Raw genomic sequence first — 9,305 nt, forward strand, 5'->3', positions numbered from 1 at the left:
TCCTAATACAGCTTAAAGTCAGCTCTTTAGATTACATTTCTGTGGCCATCTGATTTCATCCAATGGTTCAACAATCCAGATTCACAACAGTGGGCCAATTAATCAAGTAAATAATATGTCTTAAATGTATGGGTTTTTTGTTTGTGTGTTTTACTTTTTCAAATTATACACATGCTCCTAGAAAGTACGAAATGCAAGTGAATAGAAAAGCAATTCCTCTCTTTTTAGGAGTGTTTTATCTTATATATTTAATCAACCAACAGATCAGGAACTAAAATGTAAATACTGATTTTTGGTAATCCACAAATTGTTTAATGTTCACAAAATGGAAATTACTGGACTAAGAAAATTAAAGTGGTTGAAGTATGACATAAAAGACAAAAACAACCTGCTATCATAATCTGTCCATATCTTACCATGTGCTTCCAATATGTTGTTCCAATATGAATTCCTGGGTCCACTAAGCCTTAGGTTTGGTGTCTGCCCAAACTAATCTGATTTATTAATTTTCCTGGCTGGCCTCAAGGTTTGGCTAGAAATCAAGTTCTCTTCCTACTGTTGTGCATCCATTTCTCTGCTTCCTATGCCAGGCTCCATTTAATATTCATTATATTCAGGGAGTCCAAAGGGAGGCAGTATAGGAGGGGCAGAAGCTCTGACTCAAATGCAATTTTTACCACTTTCTAAAATAGAGACCTTAAACAAGATGGAGTCTTCTTGTGACTTACATTCCTCTCTGTAACATGATGATAGTAGGATAATGTGAGGGGCGAAAAGAAGTAGCATATGTAAAATACTTAGAGCATTACCTACACATAGCAAGTACTCCCAAAAAGGTCATCTTTATTATGCTCAAGTACTTCATTGACTGTCTTGCTGTCATATTTTGGGGTTTTCTTATTCTTGTCTGTGTGACTACTTGCTTGATTTATATTTTACCAACTAGTTTGACTTCTAGTTCCTGATCCTTCTTCTTGGCCATCATCTTCTGTTTTACCATCTGCTCTGTTTTTTGTTCTCATGTTGTATATATTATCGATTCACCCATTCATTGAACAAATGTCTATCGGGCACCAACTATGTTCTACTGTAATTATGGCAGTGAATAAAGCAGACAAAAATATCTGCTCTCATAGAACTTAAATTCTATGAACTCATAGAACTGCCCTCATAGAGCTTAAATTTTGCGGACACTCCATCCATATCTTGAATCATAACAAGACTCTTGATTTCTTCATGGCTGCAGATCTGATTTTCTTAGCTGAGCTTTTAAAATCAGGGTATCCATTGGCTGTTCTCACTGTGCCTTCTAGCCCTGTCTGGTATAAATAAATGACAACAGTTGACCAAGTCTTGACATTGGTTCCAATTCCATAAGTTGCAAAAATCACTGCACAGAAATCAAAACTAAGGCAGTGCTGGGTGATCATTTGTCTGATTCTTGAGACAAGTTTATTCAATATTTCACTAGGGTTGAAGCAGATAAAAAGTACTAGAGGTAGTAGACTACATGAAAAGTCCAAGAAATATTCAGGGGGAAGTTTAGCCTGGGATTCTAAACACTGTGAGTTACTTAGATCAAAAGGAGGACTTTTCTGGGCATACCATTGGACACAGGGTATTTGGAAATTTCCTTATCATTTGTAGATGTCCTAGAGATATTCCTACACTTCTGACATTGTATTTTTATGTCATTGTTGTCCAGGATCCCAGTAAAAATCCCATTCTGACAAGGATTTTGTAATTATATTTTTGGTGATTATATAAAATACAAAAACAAACTGGATAGAGTATATATCTGATAAAATACACCAATTCTTGCAAAATTATGTTTTATTAAGCATCATTTCAACTTGCAGAAAGTGGAAATCCTTTGCTATTATACAGCTATCTAAAAGTTAATTTCCCTTTTCAAGCTTTGGTTTTATGCATTTTTATGTCTCGATTTTGGATAACAATCTTAAATTACACAACTGGCTTTAAAAATGAATAATCATGCATTTTCTACATCAGAGATATGGGGCCTTAAACATATCTTTGAAGCAAACAGATCTTTACTTCACTACTGACTAATACCAGATGCCTTTTCAGTACACAAGGGAAGGATTAACGATATGTAGGAACATGTAAATGGAGAAAATCAGTCACAGGTGCCAAAGGCACCATAATGATTGCCTTCCTATGAAACAACAATCCCAATGTTCATCAAATAGAAAATGGGGTTCCTCTTGGGAATATAAAAATCAAGCTTTGTAACAGTTAAGGGCTATTTTGTGAGAAAATTTCAAGTGAGTTGATGGAAGAAGAGCAATGCATGCTCCTGTCATTTATGTCAGAACAGTTGTGCTTCAATATAAAGATACTGAGCATAGAAACCTAGCGAGTGAAACTTCCAAATTCTTAACAGGAAATAGTAGAGTCAGACAATGCTGAGTACTTTTTTGTTTGCTTCTGATGTGGCCATTATGTGTATTTTCTCTCAAATTTGTATAACTTTTTGATTAGCTATGTTAGTCTATATGTGGAAATTATTTTCCAAGTGAATGATAAGGCTCAAAAACAGTGACTTAATTACACTATATTTAATTAAGGTGAAGTACTCTGTAGTCCACATATTTGAAATGTATGTATGCCAAGGATTAGACCAACATTCCTCCCTAGTTCCAACTAGTTCAACAATGAATTTTATTAATTCTTCGTGCAGCAAATTAATGCACTACTGGAAGAGTTTAGTCATGTTAGGGTGCGTGTCAGCCAGATGACTGTTTAAGATATGACATGTGAATCTCTTGCTCTGTCAATTACATAAATTGCTTTTAAATTATGCTGTAGATCTGGAAACTATCTTACAAAAAAACGGTAAAGACACTTGCTAAGCATCAGAGGCCACAAACTATGGATTATGTGACTTAGCTTTTAGTAAAAGCAGACATACAAAGGTGGTGCATCCAAAGCTTTTTTCTGTCTCATATGGAAAACCATATGAATTTAATCTGGTTTTGGATATTCGTGTGAAATTTGAGGAACCTAGGTTACATACATGCCTATAAATCTATCTTTGAAATAGGAGTCTCAATATTTCATTGCAAGGACATGTGAAATCCTAGAATCTTGGTCTATCTAGCACCTGAATTAGGCTCGTTGTAGAAATTTTTAAAAGTATTCCATCTAGACTACCCTTGCACGCATAGCCTTCACACAACTGAAAGTGACGAATGCAACATGTAAGAGAGTTTCAAGAACCATCTTTGTTTAGTTAGTGCTCCTGTAAGTCCTACATTTCTAAACACCCCGATTTTAAGTTTTTAACTAAAAATATAGAAATACAATTTTTTAACACAGTTACCCTTTTGTTATTTTGCTAAGTGGTTAAAGCAAAGTGATGGAAGGATTCTTCAGGGTAGTGAACTTTCTGTTCCTTTGTGAAAGATTGACTGGATACAGGCTGCTGCCAATGAAGTATAAGAGACTGGCATCCTTCAAAAACAGCAGCTGTAGACGATAAAGTAGTTTAAAATAGAATGAAACTACTATGCCTGCCTTTCATTGCCTTTGATTCATCTCAATAAAAATTGCATTTAAACATGGTAGGATTAGCTTGCTTTGCTATGCTTCATATAAAAAACACTTTTCCCCATACAAAGAAAGTTTAATTTCTTTTCCAACATTTATTTTCATTATAGTTTATTACCACTGTGTATGTTGGCACTTTGCATAAACATTCATTAGCTATGCTACAAAAAAAGTATGTGTGCGGTCAATCTAAATAAAAGGTAAATATTTGTTTCAAAAATGCTAGTTTCATTTGCATTAAATATTTATCTTTCACCTACAGCAACCAGATGTAACCTAGGTTTAGTCTCTTTCCAGTATGCAGTATTTAATTAGAATGTTGCCTTAAAATCTTACTGTCTGTAAAAAACAATGCACCTTCTGAATTTAAAATATTAATTTAGATTCCATTAACTAGGTTGTTGATTTATATGTGACATAATTTTGCTCTTAGAGCCACGTCAAAGTAACTATATGGAAGAGTCATCATATTATTTATGTTAAAGAAAGTCAGTCTTCAAAGTGAAGCTATTTAACCTTCTCTAATAAAGCAAATAATCACTTCTTAGATATAAAAATTGTATGAAAGAAGTAGTAAGTGTAACAGTGTAACGCTCATCTATTAGAACATAGCCATTGAGTGTATAATAATGACAAAGAAGATCAGTAATGATAGGTTTTAGAAGATCAAACTGTGTAACTGTAGAATCACTGATGGAAGAAAAACTATTCAGTCCACTTGGTTATGTATTGGCATTATATAAATTGTATTATTTAATCTTCATTTTAATTTTTAAAATTGTATTGGGAAGTCACTTTTCTTTAAATTACCTAACCATATTTTACCATATTATGAATGTTAAACTGATTCTAAATTCACTAGGATACAATACTTATGTAAATTACATAAAGCAAAAAATACAAATTTTGGAGTAACTTATGAATTTAGATTGTATTTTCAGGCATTAATTGATGCCTTCACTGCAGGAGACGGGGAGAGATGAAAGAGTAAGAAAAGAATGAGTTATCTAGTTTGGCTCTATATGACTGAAATTCACTAAAGGTAATTGACAACTTTTCCTTTGTCGTGCCCAGCCTGGATCTCAAATCAGTTAGTTTAAATCATCCCACGTGATGAAGTTTATCCATTTATAACACACTTAAATCTGGGAAATCCGCAGCTACATAGCATTAACAGCAGGTCAACAGAGAATTACACCTGAAATTCAAAATAAACAGAAAAAGACCAGTCAATCTTAGGCTCGTTAAGTGCATTTTTATTGATTGTATTTTCTTCCTTCAGCATGAATCCAAAGGACAAAAACTGGTCCTATGGCTTTTACTCTTTCATTATCCCAGACAAGAAAGAAAGGATAGTGTAGAAAACAGGAACATAAAATATCTGTTTCTGCAAAAATGATCACCTTCCTCATAGCTTCATAATTTACTCCCAGTCCATAAGGTCCTCAGTTCCTGTGATTGCAATGATGGATGACTCCACTTCAGCTACAACAGGCAAAGATGCTGCAATGTATCACTCTGCAGGATACACAATAGAACCAACGAACTAGCAGGACTGAATGGCAAGCAGGGGTGCCAAGGGAATTCTCTTCAGTGGAAGAGTAGACAGTCATTCCCTGGAATTATATAAACTGCAGCTTGTAAATATTGCTTCCATTGTGGACACGTGCGTGTGCAACTTGACAGAAAAGGGCAACGCTGGCACAGAAGAATGCAAAAATATTTTCCACTTCAGTGCCCGTATTTCTCACACGGCCAGATTTTGCATTAAACAAAGCCCTAGCTCCATGGCCAGTGAATTGTTGAGAATGTAAGTATATATATTCGAGGACAGAGGGAAACCATTAATGGTTTCGTCATTGAGATTTGGTTTACTCTGAAGCTTGTAATTCGATACTGAGGTAACGCTAAATTGTTTGGTGATAATTTCTTAAATCACATTTCTGAGATCACCACATATCTTGTCACAAGTCAATATTAAATTTGAACTGACTAAATTAGTATGTGAAAAAATACCCAGCAAATTTTAGCTCTTCCGTCCATTCCACCATCTGTTAAAAAAAGAAGCCTGGAATTTCCAGACTGTGCAGGGCTATATACTCACTCCCACCCCGTCCTCTGCAGCTTGTACAGGAGAGAAAAACGCAAACTACCCATGCTTTACACTTTCTCACATGATCTAATAGAAATATGCCCTGTCCTGTACAGAATAAAGTTTAACACTTATGTCCTAATAGGACTTTAGTAGCTAAGGCCTCGCAGCAGCAAGGGATAAAACTAGTTGTTAGCAATTCCTCTGAATTACTAGCAACCAGCAAGAACAACTTCCCAGCCAGCGCTTACAACCAATTGACAGATCCTTTTTGCCAGGTTCTTCTTTATCTGTCTTGTATGAAAAACTTATGTTCTACAGGGAGCCCTGGGGATTTTTTGGTTGGTTGGTTGGTTGGTTAGTTGGTATGGTTTTTTTTTTTCTTTTAACTTTTATGCAAGAAACCTTCTCTTCCTCTTCCGTACTAACAGAAGCAGAAACAGAAAATAAAGTAAAACTCATAAAAAGTAGTCTAATGACATTCCAGGTGACCATACAGTCCAGGCACTGCATACAGTCCTGACACTTTCAATTTATACTGTATAGCCACACAACAGACTATGTGTGTGTGTGGTGTGTGTATTAGGGATGGGAGACAATCTATAATCTTATGTAAAGTGATTGGTTCTCATGACAGATGACCTTTAAAAGTGAATGAAAGATGTGAGTTTCATCTTTTACATATTGAAGTAGCTACATTCGATATTTTTTTAAATCATTTGCATGTTCTTAATTTGTTTTTATTTTTTGGCTCAGTAAAAAAAATGAAACTAAAGATGAACTGGTAGTCATAAATGATACTTTGTACCTTTTTTATTCTCGGGGAGGAGATTTGAAACTTCTGCTTGAGAATGGATAATAGAACTCCGGGTAGCTCTCAGAACACAAGCTACACACTAACTCAATATTTCCAGTTGTGTTTTATGAAATGCTAATATTTGAAAATGGGGTTTTGCTGTCAAGCAAGTTTGGGAAACACTTGTGAAACAAAGTTAAATATCTTTACTGTACAACTTCACAGAATCTTTCATATGATCACAGGCATTGCAAATACCAAGAAGGGATATTACCATTTTTTCTTTTTTGTTTTTGTTTCTGTTTTTTGTTTTTTAACTTTAATTTCAGGAGCACATGTACAGGTTTGTAACATAGATAAACTTGTGTCACGGGGATTTGTTGCACCAACTATTTCATCATCCAGGTATTAAGCCTACAACCCATTAGTTTTTTTTTCTGATTCTCTACCTCCTCGCACCCTCCAGCCTCCAATAGGCCTGAGTGTGTGTTGTTCCCTTTCATGTGTCAAAGTGTTCTCATCATTTAGCTGCCACTTACAAGTGAGAACATGTGGCATTTGTGTTTTTGTTCCTGCATTCGTTTGCTAAAGGTGGCCTCCAGCTCCCTGCAAAGGACATGATCTCATTCTTTTTTATGGCAGCATAGCATTCCAGGGTGTGTACGTACCACCTTTGTTTTAATCCAGTCTTATCATTATGTATATTTGAACTGGGCACTTTTGTTTTCACTTAAAATCTTTTAATATAATGAGGAACTTACATTCTGCATAGTGTATTTTGAAAAATGCTACCTTAATGTTGCATTCATAACTAAGCATCTTTGATCTTATATTTTAAGCATTATTGCTTAAATATGTTTTTATGTTTTGCTACAATGCAATGCCATGACCCGAACAAGCTTCTGTTTATATATTTTATGTCCTTTCCCTTCTGCTGATTTATAGAATTAGCATTTTGTCTGAGGTGTCCCTTTCTTTATCTGAAAAACTTCTAAATCGGTTGGTGACCCCTGGCGACTAAGACATATGTCGAATGAATTCTCACTCCCTTACGACTACAAAGCAGAGGCTCCACTTTGTAATCCAGAACTCTGGGTTGTTTTCAGACCACTTTCTAAAAGAAATGCATCTCATTACAAATTGTAAAAGTAGACTGGGCGCAATGGCTCACGCCTATAATCTCATCACTTTGGGAGGCCTAAGCAGGTAGATCATTTGAAGTCAGGAGTTCGGGACCAGCCCGACCAACATGGTGAAACCCTGTCTCTACTAAAAATACAACATTAACCAGGCGTGGCGGCACATGCCTGTAATCCCAGCTATTTGGGAGGCTGAGGCAAGAGAATCACTTAAATTCGGGAGGCAGAGGGTTCAGTGAGCCAAGATCGCACCATTGCACTCCAGCCTGGGTAACAAGGGCGAAACTTCATCTCAAAAAAAAAAGAAAAAAGCATAAGGAGTTGTCGAGCTTTAATTTAGACTGTTAGTTATTAAAATACATCTTGTCACTTTACATTCAGAGACTCAAAGTCAGTGAAGGAAGGTGACGTATGTAGTGGAAATAGCATTAGACTGAGAATCAGGGAACTAAGGTTTAATCATTAATAACGGTACAACCCAAGAAAGATACATCCGGGTCCTCAGTTGCTCATATGTGAGATGAAAAGTGTATGATTCATGCATTTGGAGCATGAAATGGGAAATCGAAACTTAATAAGGATTAAATTATAGTGGCTAGTCCTTTCTTACATATATAAGACATTCTTATTGCAAATGGAAGTCATTTAACCTTAAAATTTTATTTCCTTTATTTCTTAAATTTTACTTAAAATATATAAACAACATATATAATTAGTCTGTTTGGTGACACCTAGAATAATTAAGACAATGTTCTTGCCCTGTTTTGAAATTATTATATGTTAAATATACATGCTGCTTACTACAAAATGGGCAAGGAGATCAAAGCCTTTTGTTTTTAGCATGAGTGTTAATCTATAGGCTTTTTTCCCATTAAAAACAGCCGTTAGTCTAATAGAGTCAGAATTTCATCGCATATCTTTCAACACATCAATCTACCAACACAATGCTTTTTAGTGCCTTTCTGTTTGAAGACAAATGTGTACCTACTTGTTAGAAATCTTGGCACCAACTCTTCTCTGTATGTAGAAGATATAATAGCTTGACATTGAAAGAACTTAGCTTTAACAAAATATACCCATTATGTGTCACAGCTAAATTCTTCTTGGCAAAGAAAAAAGGCATAAAAAAGAAAAGTGTGAGTTCATGAGAAGAACTCAAATTAAGCCTTTTAAAATTCCTTTGGTTTAACTACCGATGTTTCATCCGTCGTTCAGTAACAGACATTCATTATACCTTTTTATGATTCATTGCTATAAATTTTTTTAATTTTAAATGTGTGTCAATTTTACCCTGCTAACTTGCACATGAAATGCCTTGGACCATTACAGTATTTTAAGAGAAAACATCGCCTTGTATGTTTTGAAGATGTACTTCAAAATTTGTGCTTAAAATATACTATGACAAAAAATTAAAATGTTTGCCGCTTCTGTGGCTTGTGAAAAGGTTTAGTACAAACCTCAATATAAAAATACATATATTTTATCTTGAAAGGGTAGAAAGAAAATTTGCTGAGCAAAATCAAATATTTTTATTTTGAAAATGAAAGAAACGTTTTTGCTTAATTTTTTGGGTCACTACATGGTGACTGTTTAATTTCTGGTGTAGCATTTCACTTCCGCCTTACAGAGGCACAGTGACTAGGGTTAGGGGCTGCAGTAAGCTTGTTAAAGATGGTAGGTTTTTTTTTTTTTTTTTTTTTTTTTT

Source organism: Pongo pygmaeus, chromosome 2 (genome assembly GCF_028885625.2).
Source record: "Pongo pygmaeus isolate AG05252 chromosome 2, NHGRI_mPonPyg2-v2.0_pri, whole genome shotgun sequence".
In the NCBI taxonomy this organism is placed as follows: Eukaryota; Metazoa; Chordata; class Mammalia; order Primates; family Hominidae; genus Pongo; species Pongo pygmaeus.